Raw genomic sequence first — 21,015 nt, 5'->3', positions numbered from 1 at the left:
ATCCACTTCCCCTTTTCCCAATCTATTGCCGTTCAGATAATAATCTGTCTTCCTGTTTTTGCCACCAAAGTGGATAACCTCACATTTATCCAAATTATACTGCATTTGCCATGCATCTGTCCAATCACCCAACCTGTCCCAATCATACTGGAGTTTCTCTGCATCCTCCTCACAGCACACACGCCCACCCAGCTTTGTGTTGTCTGCAAACTGGGAGATATTACATCTAGTTCCCTCGTCTAGATCATTTATATATATTGTGAATAGCTGGGGTCCTAGCACCGATCCCTGCGGTACCCCACTAGTCACTGCCTGCCACTCGGAAAAGGACCCGTTTATTCCAACTCTTTGCTTCCTATCTGCCAACCAGTTCTCTATCCAAGACAGTACCTTACCCCCAATCCCATGTGCTTTTAACTTTGCAAGCTAATTTCTTATGCGGGACCTTATCAAAAGCCTTCTGAAAGTCCAAATACACCACATCCACTGGTTCTCCCTTATCTATTCTACCAGTTACATCTGCAAAAAATTCCAGTAGATTAGTCAAGCATGATTTACCTTTTGTAAATCCATGTTGACTTTGTCCGATCCTGTCACTGTCTTCCAAGTGCTCTGCTATTACATCTTTTATAATGGACTCTAGCATTTTCCCCACTACCGATGTCAAGCTATAATTCCCTGTTTTCTCTCCACCACCTTTTTTAAATTGTGGGGTTACATTAGCTATCCTCCAATCCATGGGAACTGTTCCAGAGTCTATAGAATTTTGGTAGATGACCAGCAATGCAACTACTATTTCTAGGGCCACTTCCTTGAGTATCCTAGGATGTAGATTATCAGGCCCTGGGGATTTATCGGCCTTCAATCCCGTCAATTTCCCTACAAATACTGATTTCATTCAATTCCTCCCTCTCATTAGACCCTATGTTCCCCGACATCTCTGGAAGCTTATTTGTGTCCTCCTTTGTGAAGACAGAACCAAAGTATGTATTTAATTGGTCTGCCATTTCTTTGTTCACCATTATAAATTCCCCTGATTCTGACTGCAAGGGACCTACGCTTGACTTCACCAATCTTTTTCTCTTCACATATCTATAGAAGCTTTTACAGTCAGTTTTTATGTTCCCTGAAAGCTTACTCTCATAATCTATTTTCCCCATCTTAATTAATTCCTTTGTCCTCCTTTGCTGAATCCTAAATTGTTCCCAATCCTCAACTTTGCTGCTTTTTCTGGCCAAGTTATATGGCCTCTCCTTGGATCTTATGCTATCCCTAATTTCCCTTGTTAGCCACGGTTGAGTCACCTTTTTTTGTTTTATTTTTATGCCAAACGGGGATGAACAAATTCTGTAGTTCCTCCATGCAATCTTTAAATGTTTGCCACCTGGCGATATATGTGCACAAATCATTGAAGGTGGCAGGGCAGGTTGAGAAAGCTATTAATAATGCACAAGGGATCCTGGGCTTCACAAATAGAGGCATGGAGTACAAAAGCAAGGAAGTTATGATGAACCTTTATAAAACACTGGTTCGGCCTAAACTGGGCCAATTCTGCGCACCACACTTTAGGAAGGATGTGAAGGCCTTAGCGAGCGTGCATAAAAGATTTATGAGAATGGTTCCAGGGATGAGGGACTTCAGTTACGTGGATAGAGTAGAGAAGCTGGGGTTGTTCTCCTTGGAGCAGAGAAGGTTGAGAGGAGGTTTGATAGAGGTGTTCAAAATCATGATGGGTCCAGACAGAGTAGATAAAGAGAAACTGTTCCCATTGGCGGAAGGGTCGAGAACCAGAGGACACAGATTTAACGTGATTGGCAAAAGAACCAAAGGCGACGTGAGGAAAAACCCAGCGAGTTGTTAGGATCTGGAATACACTTCCTGAAAGGGTGGTGGAGGCTGACTGAATCGTGGCTTTCAAAAGGAATAGAATAAGTACCTGAGGGAAAAAAATTTGCAGGGCCATGGGGAAAGGGCTGGGGAGTGGGATTGCTGAAGTGCTGTTGCAGAGAGCCGGCACGGGCTGAATGGCCTCCTTCTGTGCTGTAACCATTCTATGATTCTAAGGGAACCAAGGGATATGGGGATAGTCCGGGAATGTGGAGTTGAGGTAGAAGATCAGCCATGACCTTATTGAATGGGGGAGCAGGCTCGATGGGCCGAAACACCTAATCCTGCTCCTATTTCTTATGTTCTTATGTTCTGTGACCATCTTCGTAGCTGGTTAATAGTGCATTGTTTTGGGGGAGCCTAAAAGAGAAAGGAAGCGAAATTAGGCTCATTAGCACCTGTTGTTGTGGGTGCGGCGGGTGCCGTTCGGGGACAAAAATAGTGTCTGATGCACGCGCGTGCACTTTTACCACATCTTGGTGATGGCGTTCATGCGCCCATGTCTAATATATGCCAGGAGTATGCAGAGCAGGCAGATCATGACGTCAATCAGCATGCAACACTGATTTGGTGCCAGCAGTGCTATTTTGGAGCTCAATGCTCTAGCCAACGCCCTCTCTAAACCTCGCACAGCTGAACACACGTTAAGTAGCAGGAAGAACCCCCAACCATCACTATTTAAAGGGATCATCGACTACTTACAGGTTAGTTGCTGGTTGATTTCTTCTGGCTGTTGCTACGATTTTACAACTGTTTGGTGCTTTCCATAGTTGTTTCAAATTGCAAAAGTCTACAGGGAGTGGTGTGACAGGTGCTGAAAGACTTTGTCCTGACTTCAAGGCTTCTGCACAAACCAGTTGCTCCCAGACATGGGTGTACTAGTAGGCATTCCCCATGCAATACAGCATGACTGGGAGAATGAGCAGAGGCCATGCAGAGCAGGACAAGCTGCTTGAAGAGGGAGGAGGAGGAGGGGAGAAGGGCTCTCAGCAGGACGCCACATCCACCCAGGGTGTTCAGGGTGCAATTCTCCTACCTGAACCCCAGCAAGGAACAATATGTGAGACATCCTCACTGAAATCTGCCACCTGCTGCAGCCACAATTGCAACCTCAGAGCAGGGCAAGGACCGCATTGCCAATGGCTGTGGAAGTGACCATGACGATGAACGTTTATGTGTTGGGCTCCTTCCAGTTTGGAGCTGGAGATATTTGCAGTTTGCCATCCACTGTTGCATTAGCGAGGTCACTGAGGCTCTCTATTCAAAGACAACTAATTACATTTCATTCTCTCTTGACAGAGATCTGCAGGCAGAGCATGCACATGGCTTTACTAGGAATGCAGGCTTCCTCACGGTGTAGGGTGCTTTTGAATGCATGCACATCACTTTGCAGGCGCCACATGTCAACTCTGCCATATACTGGAACCGAAAGGAATTTCACTCACTCAACGTCCAGCTGGTGTGCAACCATAGGCAACAAATTATGCAGGTCAATGCCAGATATCCTGGCAGCAGTCATGATGCTTTCATTCTGCTGCTGTCCGCTATGCCAGCTGCATTTGGACCACCACGACAAACCAAAGGGTGGCTACTGGATGACAAGGGCTATCTGCTGACGATATGGCTCATGATTCTGGCATGCAACCCATGTACACATGCGCAGCATGCATACAATGAAAGCCATGCTGACACACAAAATGTGATGGAGCTGACTATTGCCATCCTGAAGCAATGATTCCACTGCCTGGACCACTCTGGAGGAGCCCTGTAGCACTTGGCAGAGTGGATGTCAAGATTCATGGTGCTGCATGCTGTACAACCTCACCATCATAAGGGGACAGCCCTTGCCACCAGCTGTACGGAGAGCCACCGAGGAGCAGGAGCATGAGGAGGAGGAGGAGGGAGAGGGAGAGGAAGGGAGGTGGCAACCTAAACAGCCCCTTTCTACCCAGGCTGTCCGTGAAGAACTAATTCGAGTGTGATACCAGTAACCGCAACCCCAATTCCCCATTCACCAATGGTCCCACACCTTGGGCAGGATTTTCATTGGACCATGGAGGCAGGATTGGAGGCGTGTGGGGGGTTAAAATCCCGAAATCGGGGGGCACGAACCCATCCCACCCCCAACCCGCCTCCATGCCAGTTTCAAAGGAGGCGGGTACCCGACCCGCACTGTGACCCGCCTCCCCGAGGCAGGAAGGGGATTAGTGCTAATTAATTGCCTGTTAACAGGTAGTTAACAGGCAGTTTTTAGCCTAATCCCTATTTTCATTCTTGAAGTGTGGGATTCCCGACGGCTCCAAACCATGCCAAGTTAGTGAGGCAGGCCGTCGGGCTGAAGGGCTTGGAGGGTTCGAGATGTCCAGTGTTCAGGTGAGTGATGGGTGCATGAGTGCAGAGGTAAATGTGTTTGGTGTGTTTTAAGAAGTTTTACTTACCTTTACAGCCTTCCTTCCTTCAGGTCTCAGGAGTCCCTCATCTCACTGGTACAGAAAGCAGAATGGCTGCAATCTGTCAAAAATTGCAGCATTCAGCTTTCTGTTCCGGAGAGATCTCTAAATCATCCTGAGAGGAGTACAGATTGTCAGTGTTTGACAGCTTCAAACAGCTGTCAAACGCTGATATTTCATTTGTCAAAAGGTCTTGACAGATGAAATATCAATCTGTGACGTCACCTGTTGCCGGGTGGCCCTTAATTGGCCTGCTGAGCCCGCTGGGTGGGCTCAACAAGGTCAATCAAGTCAAAATCACGTGGGTTGGCTAGAACTCGATGGAGACAGGACTACAACCTTGAAAGTTGTAGTCCCGCCTCCTACCCGCCTCCTCAATGAAAATCCAGCCCCGTATCTTCTGTCACTGACCATCACAACGTCCGCTTCCCCCAATACAAAAATAAAAGCGGCCATAAAATAAACATTCCAAATTAAATTTATAAATGAAATCATACCATATTACATACAAACATAAACTAATCATCCTTGTGCATTTCCTTAGTGCCTGTCTTCTGTGTGCCTTTGCCTGTCCCAGTGCTCCTACACAATGCTTCCCCAGTGGCTGCAGCATGGCTGGTGGAAGGTTGCTGACTTTCAGTGGAGGAGACTGCAGATGGCCTTGGAGGACGACCTCGAGCAGCTCTGGGCCTAGAAGCCCCGCCTGCAGACTGCACCCTCTCAGCATGGGTGGCAGCAGTCTGGGCTGGCTGGCTGACAGGCAAAAGCAAGGGCACTGGTGGATTGGCAGGGATGGGAGGATGAATGCCGTCACCCTGAGAGAGGATAGCAGTTTTTGTGCTCCATGTAGCCACTGCAACTGCCTCGGCGTGGCGTCTCAGCAACCCTAGTAATCTGTTGGAGGACAGATTGCTGGACTGCTGTGATGCCCTGCAAGCTCCTTTGTCTACTGAAATCCACAGCCATGGGGCAGGATTTTCACTGGGCCGTGGAGTCGGGATTGGAGACGTGTGGGGGCTTAAAATCCCGAAATCAGGGGTCCCGACCCCATCCCGCACCCAAACCCGCCTCCATGCCAGTTTCAAAGGAGGCGGGTACCCGCCCCACACTGAGACCCGCCTACCCGAGGCGGGAAGGGATTAGTGCCAATTAACTGCCTGTTAACCGGTAGTTAACAGGCAGTTTTTAGCCTAATCCCTATTTTGAAGGTTGAAGTGTGGGATTCCCAACGGCTCCAAACCATGCCAAGTTAGAGGAGTCGGGCCGTCGGGTTGAAGGACTTGGAGGGGTCGAGATGTCGGTGTTTAGGTGAGTGATGTGTGCATGAGTGCAAAGGTAAGTGTGTTTGGTGTGTCTAAAGTGAGTAAAGAAGTGTAAATTACCTTTTTGTTACCTTTTCAGCCTTTCTTCCTTTAGGTCCCGGGAGTCCGTCATCTCACCGGCACAGAAAGCAGAAAGGCTGCGAACTGTCAAAAGTGACAGCCTGCAGCTTTCTGTGCAGGAGAGATTTCTAACTGAGTCTGTGGAGAAGGACTCGGGTTAGAAGTAAGACTGTCCGTGCTTGACAGCTTCAAACAGCTGTGAAACACTGATATTTCATCTGTCAAAATCTCTTGACAGATGAAATTTCAGTCTGTGACGTCACCTGTTGCCGAGTGGCCCTTAATTGGCCTGCTGAGCCCACTGGGCGGGCTCAACAAGGTCAATCAAGTTAAAATCGCATGGATTGGCCACATCTCGATGGAGGCGGGACTACATCCCCGAAAGTTGTAGTCCCGTCTCCAACCCGACTCTTGAGTTATATTCCTGCCCATGGTGGCAGCAGTCTGACCTTGCATGACAGCATTCTGAGCTTCCAGTGCAGCACTCAGACGTTGGGTGGCTGCTGCTTGTGCTAACCAGGGGGCATAGTTTCAAGGTAAGCAGCAGGAGGTTTAGAGGAGATTTGAGGAAAAACATTTTCACCCAGAGGGTGGTTGGAATCTGGAACTCACTGCCTGAAAGGGTGGCAGAAGCAGGAACCCTCACAACATTCAAGAAGCATTTAGATGAGCACTTGAAACGCCATAGCATACAAGGCTACGGACCAAGTGCAGGAAAATGGGATTAGAATAAACAGGGCTTGATGGCTGGCGCAGACACGATGGGCTGAAGGGCCTCTTTCTGTGCTCTATAACTCTATGACGCTCTCTCTATGGCTCCAGGGTCGCTGGAGACGTATTTCGCCATCGCTGCTGATAATTTGCGCCCCAAAATGGGTGATACCAAATTTTTCCCCCTAAGAGGCAAGGAAACAATGAATCTGGTAAATTCATCCATTTTGAAGATACACTGAGGAAAGCCATCATACGTGAGTTGGTAGGTATGTACTGGTAGCATCTATTCATTACTTAGCCTTAAATATGGTATCTTCTACATTTAATCTGTCAAGGGATTGTGAGGTATTAAACATTACACCAAATTTTACTTAGGTAGTATATGCTTAGTACTATGAAAAATGCTTAGTGTCAGCCTAGCTTACTTATAGGAATCATCCCTTAGCAATCGTCTTATTTGGTATTTTGATCAATTTTTGCTGCTCTATTAAACATGTCTTTAACATTACATTGATGAAAGGGGGTAACAGAGATTTACTTTAAGTGTTAGATACTACTAGTGATAACCTTTCACAATGGTGTTATGTAGCAAATTCCAAGATATTGATCCAGTGATGATGAAGTAGCATCAATATATATTCAAAATGGTGTGTGACTTGGAGGGGATCTTGGAGGTAATGGTGTTCCCGTAACATTGCAGCTCTTGTCCTTGTCTCTGTTAGAGGAGGGAGGGAGATGCTATTGAAGTAATCTTTGCGAGTCACTGTAGTGCATCCTGTAGATAGTACATACTGCAGCCACAGGGTGGAGGGGGTGGATATTGATTCCAATGGCAGGTGCACCGATTAAGCAAAATGTTCTGTCCTGGATGGTGTTGAGGTTTTTAAGTGTTGTTGCAGCTGCTCCCATCCAGGTGAGTGGTTAGTATTTCATCACATCACTGACTTGGGCCTTATGGTGATGATGCTTTGAGGGGTTGGGAGGTGAGCCACTTGTCGCAGAGTACTCAGCCTCTGTCCTGCACTTGTAGCCACAGTTTTATTATGGCTGGCCCAGATAAGCTTGTGGTTAATGGTGACCACCAAGATGTTGATTGTGGGGTACTCAGTGATTGTGGTGCTGTTGAATGTCCAGGTGAGATGGCTGCCTTTCTCTTGTTCGAGATGGTCATTACCTGACACTTATGTGACAAAAATGTTACCTGCCACTTAGCAGCCCAAGTCTGGATATTATCCAGATCCTGTTGTAGGTCGAGGTGGACTACTTCATAATTAGAGAAGCTGTGAATGGAGTTGAATACTGAAATCAGCATTGAATAGCCCTACTTCTGACTTTATGGTGGAGAGAATGTCATTGATGAAGATAGTTGGTTCGAGGATACTTTCCTGAGGAATTCCTGCAGTATTTTCCTGGGGCTGTGATGACTGGCCTCCAACAATCATAACCATCTTCAATTGTGTCAGGTAAAACCTCAGCTACTGAAGGGTTTTTCCTTTGATTCCATTGACTTCAGTTTTGCTAGGGCTCCTTGGTGCTATACTCAGACTAATGCTGCCTTGATGTAGAGGGCAGCTACTCTCATCTCTGCTCTGGCATTCATCTCTTGTGTCTATGTTTGGATCAAGGCTGTGATGAGGTCTAGAGTCGAGCAGTTCTACTGGAACCTGAATTGAGTGTCAATGAATAGGCTTTTGATGAGTAGGTGTCGCTTGATGGCATGATTGATGACTCCTTCCATCACTTTACTTATGATTAGGAAGAGGTTGATAAGGCAGTTATTATCCAGGTTAGACTTATCTTTTATTTGTGGATAGGATATACCTGAGCAGCCTTCCATATTGTCGGGTAGATGCCAATGATATGATTATACTGGAACAGCTTGGCTATGGTAACTATGCACCAGTGCCCTGAAGATGAACCAAGAAAATGTTTGCATTATACTTTACAGGTTATTTGTGTGACTCATATGTGATTTATTCTTTCACTATAATTCTATATATTTTGTTTTCAATCTACTTGTGTGTAGATCACACTCACACTTGATGGTCATGATTTTCTGCTTCTAGTCACTTTCAAAATAGTGACAAAAATATTAGTCAGCGTTTTCCACTTCTGGGCCCACCAGCCTGCATTTATTTCCATGAAAGTGACTAGCAGCAAAAAATCATGACCATCATGTGTGAGTGTGATCTACACACAAGTAGATTGAAAACAAAATATATAGAATTATAGTGAAAGAATAAATCACATATGAGTCACACAAATAACCTGAAATAACAGAAAGAATCTCAAACATTCCAGTTGCTGTATTTTTCTCGAAAAATGCCTCAAAATAAAACAACACAGTGAAGGCAAAAGGGTAGCAGACCAAAGCTGGCTGAGATCCAACAATTCTGTGGTCTGATTTCTTTTGGACTAGCAAGCGGCAAAGAAAAAAAAAAATCACTTATGTCTGTAGTGGCTGTAGTCAGCTTCTTCTGGACTGTCAACTCTTTAATGTACATCTACTCAGCTTAAAAACAAAAGTTGCTACTTTATTTATCTTATCAAAGCCCCTCTTCATTTTACACACATCTATCAAGTCTCCTCCAAACTAATAAGGGGAGGGAGGGTTCAGGTAAGGGTAAATTTTAAGTCTGAAGAGTAAAGCTAAGGCTGTAGAGCAGAGTTGCAATTTGGGTAAAATCAAGCAGATTGTGCCAGGAAGGGACAGATAGTTTAATAACAGTAATAGGGCATTAGCAACTAAGGCCACCTCAGGGAAAAATAATAATAAGTTAAAATTAAAGGTGCTATATTTGAATGCATGAAACATTCGTAACAAGATAGATGAATTAATGGCACAAGTAGGGATAAATGGGTTTGATCTAGTAGCCATTACTGAGACGTGGTTGCAGGGTGACCAAGGTTGGGAACTAAATATTCCAGGGTACTTAACTTTTAGAAAGGAAAGGCAAAATGCAGAAGGAAGTGGGGTAGCCTTGATAATAAAGGATGAGATAAAGGCAATAGGGAGAAAGGATCTTAGCCCAGAAAATCAGGATGTCAAATCAGTAAGGGTGGAGCTAAGAAATAACAAAGGGCAGAAAACACTGGTGTGAATAGTTTATAGGCCCCCTAACAGTAATCATAGGCTGTGAAATTCCGCAACTTAGCGGAGCTGTTGAGGCCGATTTTGGCATAAAAATGGTGGGCGCCTCGCTTCCGCCCAATTCTGGTGCAGCCCGCATTGGCCACCATTAGGGGCAGGTCAGCAGCGCGACCATTGCCTGCGTTTGCCAGAAAATTGCTAATCAGTTAGATTGCGATGTCAATCAGTGTGCAACGCCGATTTGATGCACAATCTGCTATTTTGGACGTCACCCTCCATTCAACGTCCTTTCCAAAACACGAACAGCTGAACATGTGTTCAGCTGCATGAGGGATCCCCCACCAGCGGTATTTAAAGGGATCACCAACAACTTGTAGGTGACTTGCTTTTTGATTTCTACTGGCTCTGCGTAAGTTTGTGCAACTGTTTGGAGCTTTCTACAATTAAAATTGGTGAGGTGACAGGAAGTGGTGCTGCAAGTGGAGAAGGCCTTGCTTCTGATTTCAAGGGTTTTGTTCAGACCACTTGCTCTAATTCATGTGGCCCTACTGGCAGACCCCCTTCCGCTGCAGCATGGCAGAGATATGGAGCAGAGGCAGCAAAGAGGACAAGCTGCTCCCAGAGGGAGGGCTCTCAGCAGGAGGCCATACCCACCTAGGGTCTTCCGAGAGAACTTCCCCTACCTGCACATAAGCCAGGAGCAGTGTATTTGGAGGCTCCGCTTCACCAAGGAGGTGGTCACAGGACTCTGCCACCTCCTGGAACCAGACCTGCAGCCTCAGAGCAGGGCGATGACAACGTTGCCAGTGGCCCTCAAGGTCACCATGGCTCTCAATTCTTTCACCACTGTATCCTTCCAGTCTGGAGTAGGAGACATAGCTAACAGCTCCCAGTTTGCTGTTCATTGCTGCATCCAGAAGGTTACAGAGGCTCTGTACTCCAGGAGAAGGGACTTCATTGTCTTTTCTCTGAACAGAGAGAAGCAGGAGGAGTGCGTACATGGCTTTGCCAGAATATCGGGCTTCCCCATGGTACAGGGTGCCATCGACTGCACACATGTGGCTTTGTGGGCGGCGCAAATCCATCCTGATATGTACTGCAACCATAAAGGCTATCACACCATTTCTCCAGGGTTGCCACTGAGCTTTCAATCAATCCAAAACGACATAACAAAGTCAACTAATCACCCTTGTGCATTCCCTTAGTGCCCATCTTTCGAGTTCCTTTGCTTATTTTAGTGCTCCTATGCAGTGCTACCCCAGTGGCTGCAGCATGGCTGGTGGAAGGCTGCTGACTTTCAGTGGGGGACACTGCAGATGGCCTTGCAGGATGACCTCGAGCAGCTCTGGGTCTAGAAGGCCTGCCTATAGACTGCATCACCTCGGCATGGGCAGCAGCAGTCTGGGCTGGCTGGCTGACAGGCAACAGCAAGACCCCTGGTGGAGTGGCGGGGTGGGAATACGAATGCTGTCATTCTGAGAGTGGATAGCAGGTTCTTGCTACATGAAGCCACTGCCACTCCCCCAGGGTGGTGTAATGATATCAGCAAATAGAGGTGGTATTTGCCTGTTTGATTATGATGCCTTACCAGCATGTTTGCATGTATTGATTGCTTGTGCCTGACCAGCAGAGGGCATGTGACTGAGACAAGCAAGGCAGTTGAGTTTGGTTTCAGTTTCGTTCTAGATGCATCACTAGCATGATGTCTCCTGTAAATGCTGTATAAAGAGTTGAACAGACTTTAGATTAAAAGACATTCTCTTTCATAAATGTCTCGTCATTGAACCCACAAAGAAATCAATACATGGTGTCAGAAGTGATTGAAAGAGATGAAGAGAAAAAATCTGAAGTTAAATCAGCTCTCCACAAATTAGCAAGCCAAAAGAGAACATCGTTTCTTACCATTGGAGAATAGCTAACGAAGTGAAAAAATGGAAGGTTTACACCCACCGGCGACGCTTCAGTTGACAGGTAATGTGGCTGAAAATTGGAGGAGGTTCAAACAACATTTGGAATTCTATTTATCAGCAATCGGAGCTGACGAGAAAGGTGATAAAATGAAAGCGTCACTGTTCTTACATGTCGTGGGTGATGAAGCGCTTGAGGTGTATAATAACTTCACATTCGCTGCTGATGGAGACAAAATGAAGCTAGATAAAATAATGGAACAGTTTGAGGCCTATTGCATACCTAAACGTAACGTGACATTTGAGAGGCACAGATTTTTCACGTGTACAGAAAACGGGTGAGACTGTTGATCAGTATGTGACTGAACTGAGAAACCGAAGCAAAACATATGAATTTGGGGGACTGACAGACTCGCTGATAAAAGACAGACTGGTGTGTGGGATTCCAGATAATGGTCTAAGGGAAAGACTGCTAAGAGAGCAAGATCTAGACCTGGGAAAAGCCATAGCACTGTGTAGAGCTACAGAGACTGTGAAGTTGCAGGCAAAGGAGCTGTTCAGTGATAATAGCTGCAATGTGGATGCAGTGAGAATGAACGGATACAAACCGTTTAACAAAAAGAGCGCCAATGTGAAAAAAGAGGCGTGGCCAGCGAACGAAAATGAAAGGGACAATCGAAAGTCATGTAGTCGATGCGGTACACAGCATACACCAAGAAAGTGTCCAGCATATGGTAAAACATGCAATAGTTGCAACAAAAACAACCATTATGCCCGTTGCTGTAAGAACCAAGCGCAACAAAGCAAGGTCCATGCAGTAGATGAAAGCGAGATAGAGGAGTTCTATGTAGATGTTGTGTCTGAAAACAAAAAAGAAGAAAGAGACTGGATGTTGACACTAAAAGTGAATGACATACACATTCCATTTAAATTGGATACTGGAGCACAAGTTAATGTGATATCAGAGACTGATTTTAAGAAAATTAGACCCAGACCAAAGATACATGGAATAAAAGTGAAAGTGACAGGATACTCAGGTACTGATATACCAGTGAAAGGAAGATGCATTGTCAAAGTGACACACAAGGACAGAGAGCACACACTAGCATTAATCGTGGTGCCAAAGGATGTGCAAGCCATACTAGGTTTAAAAGCCTGTGAGAGACTGAACCTGGTAAAGAGAGTCCTCGTTGTGGAAAGCGAAGGAGAGACAGTCTATGATGAACTCATGAAAGAGTACAACGACCTATTTAAGGGTCTAGGCTGCATTCCAGGAGAACACACGATCAGAGTAGATAAAAGTATGACACCGGTCATACATCCATGCAGAAAAGTTCCGTTTGCTCTTCAAAAGCAACTGAAGGCAGAGTTGGACAGGATGGAAAGCCTGAACGTGATTCAGAAGATAGATGAGCCAACTGAGTGGGTGAGTTCCCTCGTCGTAGTGGACAAAAAGAATGGAAAGCTCAGAATTTGCCTGGATCCAAGAGATCTAAACGGAGCAATAAAGAGAGAGCACTTCAAGCTTCCTACACGTGAGGAAATCATGTCACAGTTTGCAAATGCAAAGTATTTCAGCAAGTTAGATGCATCATCAGGATTTTGGCAGATGGAACTGGACGAAGCAAGTTCAAAACTGTGCACGTTCAACAGTCCATTTGGCAGATACAGATTCCTAAGGTTACCATTTGGCATTGCCTCAGCTCCTGAAGTGTATCACAAAATGATCCATATGATCTATGAGCACCTGGAGGGAGTTGATACATCAATGGATGACATCATAGTATGGGGAACCACGAGAACTGAGCATGACGAGAGACTGAAAAAAGTGCTGGAAGCAACAAGGAAAACAAACCTGAAGCTGAATAGAGAGAAATGCCAGCTCGGGGTGACAGAACTGACATTCGCGGGAGATATCCTTAGCAGTGAGGGCATCAGACCAGATCCCAGAAAGGTGTCCGCCATTGAGAATATGCCAAAGCCACAATGCAAAAAGGACGTGCAGAGGTTTAATGGAATGATCAACTACATGGGTAAATTCATATCTAACCTCTCAGAAAAGATGGCGCCACTGAGAAGACTAACTGAAAAGAACATAGAATGGGAGTGGAATCATGAGCATGAGAGGTCATGGAGCGATCTAAAGAAACTGCTCACAGAGGAACCAGTTCTGAGGTTTTATGACCCAGCGAGACCCATCAAGATATCATCAGATGCATCACAGAGTGGGCTCGGTGCCGTTCTTCTGCAACAATATGACTACTGGCAACCTATTGCATATGCATCGCGCTCAATGACAGACGCGGAGACGCGATATGCTCAAATAGAAAAGGAGCTGCTCAGCATCACATGCGCTTGTGAAATTTCACCAGTTTGTGGCAGGACACGCAATCAGTGTAAACATAGAAACATAGAGATAGGAACAGGAGTAGGCCATTCGGCCCTTCGAGCCTGCTCCGCCATTCAATGAGATCATGGCTGATCTTCGTCTGAGATCATAGCTGATCTTACCAGTTCAGTACCCCGTCCCCGCCTTTTCTCCGTAACCCTTAATCCCCTTAGCCTTCAGAAATATATCCAATTCTCTCTTGAAAATATTTATTGAATTAGCCTTCACAGCCCTCTGTGGCAGGGAATTCCACAGGCTCACCACTCTTTGAGTGAAGAAATTCTTCCTCATCTCTGTTTTAAATGATTTGCCCGCTATTTTTAGACTGTGGCCCCTGGTTCTGTGCTCCCCGGCCATTGGAAACATTCTCTCTGAATTCAGCCTGTCCAGGCCTGCCATAATTTTATATGTTTCGATGAGATCCCCTCTCAATCTTCTAAACTCCAGTGAGTACAAGCCCAAACTATTTAATCTCTCTTCGTAGGTCATTCCCGCCATTCCAGGTATCAGCCTGGTGAATCGCCGTTGCACTCTTTCCATGGCAAGAACATCCTTCCGCAGATGGGGCGACCAAAACTGTACACAATACTCCAGATGCGGTCTCACCAGCACCTTGTACAGCTGTAGTAAGGTATCCCTATTCCTATACTCGAACCCCCTTGATATGAAGGCCAACATACCATTTGCCTTCTTGATCGCCTGTTGCACCTGCATGCTCTCCTTCAGTGACTGGTGCACAAGAACACTCAGGTCCCTCTGCACTTCCCCATCTCCCAATCTATTGCCATTTAGATAATAATCTACCCTCCTGTTTTTACCCCCAAAGTGGATAACCTCGCATTTATCCACATTATAGTGCATCTGCCACGTATCTGCCCATTCCCCCAACCTGTCCAAATCGCACTGTAGCCTCCTGACATCCTCATCAGAGCCCACCCCTCCTCCTAGTTTAGTGTCGTCAGCGAATTTGGAAATATTGCATCCAATTCCCTGATCCAGATCATTTATATATATTGTGAACAGCTGGGGTCCCAGGACAGATCCTTGCGGCACCCCGCTGGTCACTGCCTGCCACTCCGAAAACGAGCCGTTTATTCCAACTCTCTGTTTTCTATCCGCCAGCCAGTTCTCTATCCACGTTAATACTTTGCCCCCAATCCCATGAGCCTTAATTTTGCATGATAATCTTTCGTGTGGAACCTTATCGAAGGCTTTCTGGAAGTCAAGGTACACCACATCCACTGGCTCTCCCCCATCTATTTTACCAGTTACTTCCTCAAAAAATTCCAGCAGATTAGTCAAACACGATTTACCCTTTGTAAATCCATGTTGACTCTGTCCGATCCTTTCCCCATTTGTCAAGTGCTCCGCTATTTTATCCTTAATAATGGACTCTAGCATTTTGCCCACAACCGATGTAAGGCTTACTGGTCTATAATTCCCTGCTTTCTCTCTACCCCCCTTTTTAAATATTGGGGTAACATTAGCTACCCTCCAATCCACGGGTACTGTTCCCGAGTCAATGGAGTTCCGGAAGATGATCCTTAGAGCATCTGCTATCTCCAGGGCCACCTCCTTAAGTACCCTAGGATGTAGTTTATCAGGCCCCGGGGATTTGTCGGCCTTCAGTCCCCTCAACTTACCCAACACCATATCCCTAGAGATACTAATTTCTGTCAGCTCCTCCCTCTCATTAGTCCCTATGTTTGCCGATATTCCTGGGAGGTTATTTGTGTCCTCCTTTGTGAATACAGAACCAAAGTATGAGTTTAATTGGTCTGCCATTTCCTTATTCTCCATTATATATTCTCCCGAATCGGACTGCAAGGGACCGACTTGGGATTTTACCAGTCTTTTCCTCCTGATATACCGATAAAAGCTTTTGCAGTCTGTCTTTATGTTTGCTGCAAGTTTACTTTCGTATTCTATTTTCCCCTTCCTGATTAATCCCTTTGTCCTCTTTTGCTGTATCCTGTACTGCCCCCAATCTTCCGGTCTGGTGCTTTTTTTTGCCAGTGGATATGCCCTTTTTTTTGATTTTATGCTGTCCCTAATTTCCCTCGTTATCCACGGTTGAGTCACCTTTTTAGGTTTATTTTTATGCCAAACCGGTATAAACATGTTCTGGAATTCTTCCATTCTATCTTTGAATGCTTGCCATTGTCTATCCACTGTCAATCCCCCCAGAAACACCACCCAATCAATCTTACCCAATTCCCGTCTCATACCCTCGTAATTCCCTTTATTTAAGTTCTGGACCTTAGTCTCTGATTCAATTTCCTCACTCTCCATCTCGACTGAGAGCTCGATCATATTATGATCGCTCTGACCCAAGGGGCCTCGTACAAGAAGATTGCTGATAAGTCCCTTCTCATTGCACAATACCCAGTCTAAAATGGCCTGATCTCGAGTCGGCTCCTCGACATATTGGTCCAGATAACCGTCCCGAAAACATTCCAGGAATTCCTCCTCCTCAGAATTTTTACTAATTTGGGTAGTCCAATCAATATGTAAATTAAAGTCACCCATGATGACAGCTGTGCTCTTATCGCACGCTTCTCTAATTTCCCTTTTTATGCCTTCCCTCACCTCCATATTACTATTTGGAGGCCTATATATCACACCCACTAACGTTTTCCTCCCCTTGCTATTTCTCATTTCTACCCATACAGATTCCGTTTCATCCGAGTTAATATCCTTCCTTTCCATTGCATTAATCCCCTCCTTTACCAGCAATGCTACCCCACCTCCCCTACCTTTTTGCCGATCCTTCCTAAATATTGTATATCCCTGGATGTTAAGTTCCCAGCCTTGCCCACCCTGCAGCCACGTTTCTGTAATCCCAATCAAATCATACTTGTTTACCTCTATTTCCACAACTAATTCATCCACCTTGTTCCTAATGCTTCTAGCATTAAGATACAAAGCCTTCAGGCTTGCTTTTTTCACACTCTCATTATGAATTTGTTTGGCCCTTTGTGTTTCTCTCCTTTGCTTATTGCTTCTCACCTTTCTACCATCTATTTCTGACTTCATATGACTTCCCTCTTTTCCACTACCTAGGTTCCCATCCCCCTGCCAAATTAGTTTAAATCCTCCCGAACCGCCCTAGAAAATATTACCCCGAGGACATCGGCTCCCTCACAGTTCAGGTGTAGACCGTCCCCTTGGTACAGGTCACTCCTCCCCAAGAACTGGTTCCAATGCCTCAAGAATTTAAATCCCTCTCCCTTGCACCACTGCTCAAGCCACGTATTTAGCTTATCTATCTTACTCTCTCTAAACTTATTAGCTCGTGGCACTGGTAGCAATCCAGAGATTACTACCTTTGAGGTCCTACTTTTCAATTTAGCTCCTAACTCCCTAAATTCAGCTTGTAGGACCTCCTCCCTCTTTTTACCTACATCGTTGGTACCTACATGTACCACGACAACTGGCTGATCCCCCTCCCCCTTCAGAATGCTCTGCACCCGCTCCGAGACATCCTTGACCCGTGCACCAGGGAGGCAACATACCATCTTGGAGTCTCGGTCTCGGCCACAGAAACTCCTATCTATCCCCCTTACAATTGAATCCCCTATCACTATAGCCCTATCCCTCTTTTTCCCGCCCTTCTGTGCAGCAGAGCCAGTCATGGTGCCCTGAACCTGGCTGCTGGTGCCTTCCCCTGATAAGTCATCTCCCCCAACAGTACCCAAAACGGTAAACCTGTTTTGGAGGGAGATGACCGCAGGTGACTCCTGCACTACCTTCCTGCCTTTACCCTGCCTTTTGGTCACCCATTTACTGTCTGAGCTAGCCTTTACCTGCGGTGTGACCAACTCACTGAATGTGCTATCCACAACATCCTCAGCATCGCGTATGCTCCAGAGTGAGTCCATTCGCAGCTCCAGTGCCGCCATGCGGTCCGCTAGGAGCTGCAGCTGGACACACTTCCTGCACACATAGTTGTCAGGGACAGTGTCCCTGATTTCCCACATGGCACAGGAGGAGCATGACACGGGTCTGAGCTGCCCTTCCATGACTTAACCCTTACAATACCTTTTTATTTACTACGATTTAGCTTAATTATTGAATTCTACTTAGAATAAGTTTGTGAAAGTACTCACCAACCAGTCACCTACCTGTTTTCTGGTGTTGTATTTTCACTGCCGCCTCCTGTCCTGGAACCTTTTCCACCTAGGTTAGGCTCCTGAAATAAAATAAATTGAACCTACCTTTTCAACTTCCCCTAACCCCTAAAAGGTTAGAGGAGGTGGAAGGGTGGGAGACACTACACTGTAGTGTTTCGGGTTTAGCAACAGCTCCACCTATATAAGAGTTACTGGCCTCCTGCTCTCCCGACTGCACCAGCTGCTCCCTGGTGACGTCACACACTGATTACTATTTACCCCTCTCCTCTGCTGTTGATTTGGTACGCCTCGCAGCTGCCGCCGGTTTTTATACCGGGCTCCTCCTCGCCTCACTGCTCCCTGGAACTGGTCGGGCCTCGGTGCTCGCGCCGGTTTTTATACCGGGCTCCTCCTCGCCTCACTGCTCCCTGGAACTGGTCGGGCCTCGGTGCTCGCGCCGGTTTTTATACCGGGCTCCTCCTCGCCTCACTGACCATAGAGACTGACCATAAGCCCTTGATTGCATTGTTCCAAAAGCCACTAAATAACTGTCCGCTTAGAATACAAAGAATGATGATCAGGCTGCAACGCTATACACTGAAGGTTGCGTACATACCGGGCAAACTGATGTATACAGCAGACACGTTGTCCAGAGCTGTTGACCCAAGTGAGCCCGCAAACACCACAATGGGTGAAAAAGTGAACGCCTACATGGACATGATCACAAGTGCACTGCCCATAGCAGATGCAAAAATGGAGCTCATAAAGACTGAGACAAACAAAGATGAAACAATGAGACAACTGAGGAAAAGCATCTTGGATGGATGGCCCAACATGAAGCAAGACTGCTCACCTGACATAGCAGAGTACTGGAACTGCAGGGCGGAACTATCAGCGGTCGAAGACATCATCTACAAAGGAAGTAAAATAGTTATCCCAAAGAGTCTGAGAAAAGAGATGTTAAAAAAGATCCATGGAGGACATCTGGGAATCGAAAAGTGTAAGAAAAGAGCACGAGAGGTGATGTACTGGCCACGAATCAACCAAGATGTGACAAATGAGGTGTCAAACTGCACAATATGCCTGAAATATCGAGCAAGCAATCCGGTAGAACCACTAAAGCCACACCCAGCACCAGACAGCCCTTACCAGAAGGTAGGCACTGACCTATTCGTGTGTCAAGGAAAGGACTATCTTGTAGTCACAGACTATTACTCCCTGTATCCAGAGGTTTGTAGACTGTACACCACCACTGCAGATGCTGTGATAACATGTATGAAAGCCATATTCTCCAGACATGGCGTGGCAAGCGAGGTCTTCACAGACAACGGACCCCAGTTTTACAATGCAAGTTTCCGACACTTTGCCAAAGAGTGGGACTTTGTCCACACAACGTCAAGTCCTCACTATCCACAGTCCAATGGACTAGTGGAAAAATCGGTCCAGACAGTGAAAAGACTGATGTACAAGGCAAAAGACAGTGGAACTGACTTCTACCAAAGCATGCTTGTATACCGCACAACGCCGCTCGAGTGTGGTAAGTCACCAGCCCAACTCCTGATGGGACGTCGGCTAAGGTCAAACCTACCCATCCCGGAGAACCTCCTGAAAACAAAAGAGGGGGAGAAAGTGAGGAAGTTCAAAGAACAACAGAAAGAAAAGCAAAAGTACTACTATGACAGAGGAACACAAAACCTACCTGAACTCCACACTGGTGACCAAGTAAGGTTCAAAGACAAAACAAACACATGGACTCAGAAGGGAACTGTCCTGAGTGAAGTTCAACCAAGATCATACACCATTCAGACAGATGAGGGTGCTGTTCTGAGAAGAAATCGTTGAGATCTTCTCATGGGACCAGCCATAGCAGGTCAAGAGACTGATACTGTTGAACAACCTGATCACACAGCTGAGAACACATCATCTGAGGCAACAACTCAGATTCAAGGACAATCAATCAGAAAATCCTCAAGACACGTGAAGCCTCCTGAGAGACTCATTGAGCAAATTTAAGGACTATTGTTATAGAAGGAAGTAATGTTATCTTATTCATTCTTCAAGTTCTAGTGTATTGACATATTTCATGTGAACACACAAAGCAAGGTTAAAAAACCTTGATCATGATAATGATAATGTAAGTTCATTAAGTGTTAGTTAAAATGCAGATTAATACAAAGAAAACATGTTGTTAGTTAAAAGTAAAATACTTTTGTTTTAAGAAAAGGAGATGTAATGATATCAGCAAATAGAGATGGTATTTGCCTGCTTGATTATGATGCCTTACCAGCATGTTTGCATGTATTGATTGCTTGTGCCTGACCAGCAGAGGGCATGTGACCGAGACAAGCAAGGCAGTTGAGTTTGGTTTCAGTTTCGTTCTAGATGCATCACTAGCATGATGTCTCCTGTAAATGCTGTATAAAGAGTTGAACAGACTTTAGATTAAAAGACATTCTCTTTCATAAATGTCTCGTCATTGAACCCACAAAGAAATCAATACAGGTGGCACCTCAGCATTCCTAGCCATCTGTTGGAGCACAGATTGCTGGGCTGCTGTGACATCCTGCAAGCCCCTTTCCACACTCGTAAATCCAGCCAAGATGGTATCATCTGAGCTTGCGTGGCAGCAAGCTGAGCCTGCATGAGAGCAGTCTGAGCTTCCAGTGCAGAAGTCAGATGTTGGGTTGCTTCCATTTGTGATGCAATGGAAGCTGCAACATCGCTCATCACACCCAGCATCATGGTTGGGTCCATAAGTATTCTAATGGAGTTGCCCATCACTTCCATCCTGGAAGTCATGGGCTCCAAGCTCCAAGCCAAGCCCTGTGCAATGTTGAAGCCAGTCTTCTCTATGCTCCTTGACACTGACAAGAGGCTCTATGGCAGGCCTGCCATTTCACCAAGCATTTCTGCATATGCCCATCACTCTTCTTCTGAAGGCCGCCCCATTTAAGTCATCATCTGTGCCGTATATCCTATGTAATCCTATGTATTTCTTATGTTCTTATAGTCTTAGAAACCTTCTTTGTTGTGAACTTGGTTTGTTTGGTTATCTTACTCCTTTTAATCCACCCTCTTTAAAA

The sequence above is a fragment of the Somniosus microcephalus genome, chromosome 6 (genome assembly GCF_052327205.1).
Source record: "Somniosus microcephalus isolate GS21.2 chromosome 6, FLI_Smic_1.0, whole genome shotgun sequence".
Lineage (NCBI taxonomy): Eukaryota > Metazoa > Chordata > Chondrichthyes > Squaliformes > Somniosidae > Somniosus > Somniosus microcephalus.
The sequence above is the reverse complement of the archived record's forward strand: the minus strand, read 5'-3'. Positions refer to the sequence as shown.